Raw genomic sequence first — 2,925 nt, 5'->3', positions numbered from 1 at the left:
GGAATAGCACACAAGGTCTATTTCGTAACTCTTCACTTGGACACCACTCTCATCCAGAGTCCTCAATCCTTCACACTGCAGCATTCCTTCCATACCCACACACTGTTCTTCCCTCCTCCCTCCAGTGCTGCTGTCCTTCAAACAATGCAGTGTCACTACTGCCTCCTTCTGTCCTCCAGACCGGCAACACCGGAATATTTCCATGAGAAAGTAGCCCCTAGAAGAGTCAGAAAGAGGCACCTACCTGTAGAGGAATTCTCAAAGTACTTTTGAGCATTTACTGTTACTATTCCCACCAGACAGTCACATTAAGTGTAACTGGCCAACCAATGTTCAACACTGAAAAAAAGACAGTAACTGATAATGTGAATTCCAGATTGGTCTATAGACAAAGACTCGCATTGTGGTGCTCTCCAACAGAGACATAATACACTTTCATTCAGATGATACATTTATTAAATTAGAATGAAAAAGTTAATGTACTTTAGAGTGCAAGAAACATATTTGGACACTGGACCCCAATACAGAGAAACAATGTCTTCAGAATAATTACAGCAAAAAACATCCTCTGTACGGTATTACATATCAACCAAACAGGCATAACGTTTATAAGGGGGAAAAAAACCCATTCAGTACCATCAGCAGATGCAAAGAGCAGTAGAGAAGTTGCAAGGATCTAGCTAGACAAAAAATGTTCCTACCTTTAGCAAGTTGAGGCTCTCGGCAGGACTCACACTATACTGAGAGCACTAACTGTTAGCAGATGCCTGTCTTATACAGCTGGCTTTGGCTCCAAGCTGCTGGAAGCTGTTGAGCAGAGGAGCAGCATCAAACGCACCCCATTAGCATTTCCTCAAAAGCTACAATCATGACTGACGATTTGTTTGTTTTAAAGAAAGAAACAGACTTTCAGTTACAACATCTTAATTTCACAGACCCTGAAGTCAGTAAACACTCCCTGCCTTTTTTCATCTCTCTCCAATTCAAACCTAACAAAAAACAGCTTAACTGGAAATTGGATACGTATGCTGAAAAGCTGAGCAGGCTTATGATTTTGTTCTTTTTAACAAGAGAAAGTAGTACATCTTGATGTAAGAGTTTCATTTCTAATGCTTAATTAAATAAAGACAAATCCACAGAGCAGTATTTAAGTATAGTGTAAGATAATGAAATACATCTACTGGCTATATTGCTCCTACATCCAATTTTCAACACATACGTGTACCCTGTTTTGCGTAACATTTGCCTAGGAAAAAAATACACACCAAAAATATATCTAAGAACAGGAGTCTCCCTCAGAGGGCCAGAGCCCAGTTTATGAATAAACCTGGCTAGCTTAACTTTTGCACTTACCCCTCCTGGCAGTTAGGACTGTAAGGTGGTTTTGTTCTGTGCTTGAAATGGAGTTGTAATAGGATGCAGTACAATTTGCCAGCCATTAAGATGAACCATGACCACTTGCTTTTACGAAAAGCTGTATTATGAATCCCACCGTTTTAATATAAAAATTTAAATATGTACATTTTCCCTGAATTGTCCATCCCTAGCAATTCATGCTGTCTTGTAAAAGTTAGAGCACAGGACTCTTCCTGGAGGTATCTAAGCATTAAATCCTTACCCACATTCATCCTTTTGGGTCATGGTGTCACAAAACACTGTGCTATGAAGACCTAATGCCTCTACACCTACTCATTCACAAAATTTACAATGACTGTAGGGAAGGGGCAAGACCAGTTTCTTGAAGAATACCCATTTAATTTTAGAAAATAGAAGTGTGGCAGTTCTACAACTACAGCACACAGAAATTATAGCCTTGAATTTCATCATTCAAAATCCAGTTGGAGGATGTTTAAAGACACTTATGCTTTCAATGGGAAATTTAAGATGCTAAGGGATTCATAACAAAACATAAAACTGTACATTATGAAAGACAGCTTTAAAAGGTCAGAAACTGGGATGAGTTTTGGTGCTGTATTTTAAAAGTTTCAGAATTACTTTTAATGATAAAAAAAAATATTCATGCTCTACTGCCAGTGCTATCTAAAGGCTACTTGAATGTAGTTTGGGGGGAAGGGGGGAAGTAAAATCAGCTTTCCATCAGATAATTAAGAAAATATTTTAAGCATAGGACATGAAATAAAGTACGGAGAAGAAGAGAATATGGGTCATTACTCCCTATTCCAAACCTGGCTTTAATGTTCTCATGAATCACTCAAGAGCCTAGATTTCAAGTGTACATTCATTTCAACTCTTGAAAATAAAGGTCTATGGCTATTGTAGAAAGTATTTGAAATCAAACATTAAAGAGACAAAACAGCAACATTGCACATCACTGGAAAAATAAATTGGTGCATACTATTTAAAGTGCATTACTTTACAAAAACAGACACCGCAGAAATTCATCCAACAGGTGTAACTGGTGCATACTGTATGATTCTGCAGCTCCAAAATCAACTCTTATTTGAAAAAATTACACTAATAATAAATACAAACACCTCCTCTGAGGATCAGACTGTAACTCAGATATGTTAAATTGTCTCTCACAAAGAATTTTATTTCCATCTGCATCAAATAATAATAAATTGACTACAGCAGCTGTAGTCTAACAAGTCACTGAGCAATTCATAATGCCATTCTAAGACCCTGAAGCTACTTTTCATGCTTATTTCTTATTACAGGAAAAATACAATCATTTTCCCACTAGTGTAAAGCAATAACTTTGCTGAAACACAGGTATTAAGAAAGAAGCCTTATAACCAGATCGTAGATTTTTGCTTTTTTAATGTAAGATAACATCTTAAATAATTCTTTACGGCTTCAATAATTTTCCAGGTATAAGTATCTTTCCTTCTGCACTTATCCTTTGAAATAGCCATGGGAATGCAGAAGTCGTAGTTAGAGTGCAATTAACTGTTAGAGTACATT

The 2,925-nt window shown here is 37.1% G+C and overlaps 1 protein-coding gene across 3 annotated transcripts in view; it reads right to left on the bottom strand.

Annotated features, from left to right (window-relative positions):
* Window positions 1–438: 438 nt before the first annotated feature.
* Window positions 439–2,925, bottom strand: part of LOC121669379 (toll interacting protein) — a 25,184-nt gene continuing 22,697 nt past the window's right edge. For all 3 annotated transcript variants that reach the window (XM_042038178.1, XM_042038181.1, XM_042038182.1), the window contains one exon: window positions 439–2,925. This exon is cut by the window's right edge and continues 920 nt beyond it. The gene's annotated coding sequence lies outside the window, so the exon portion shown is untranslated.

The sequence above is a fragment of the Corvus kubaryi genome, unplaced genomic scaffold, assembly GCF_017639235.1.
Source record: "Corvus kubaryi isolate FWS band 111438036 unplaced genomic scaffold, C.kubaryi_AGA036_p1.0 37392, whole genome shotgun sequence".
NCBI classification, from domain to species: domain Eukaryota; kingdom Metazoa; phylum Chordata; class Aves; order Passeriformes; family Corvidae; genus Corvus; species Corvus kubaryi.
This window is presented reverse-complemented; position numbering and strand designations above follow the sequence as displayed.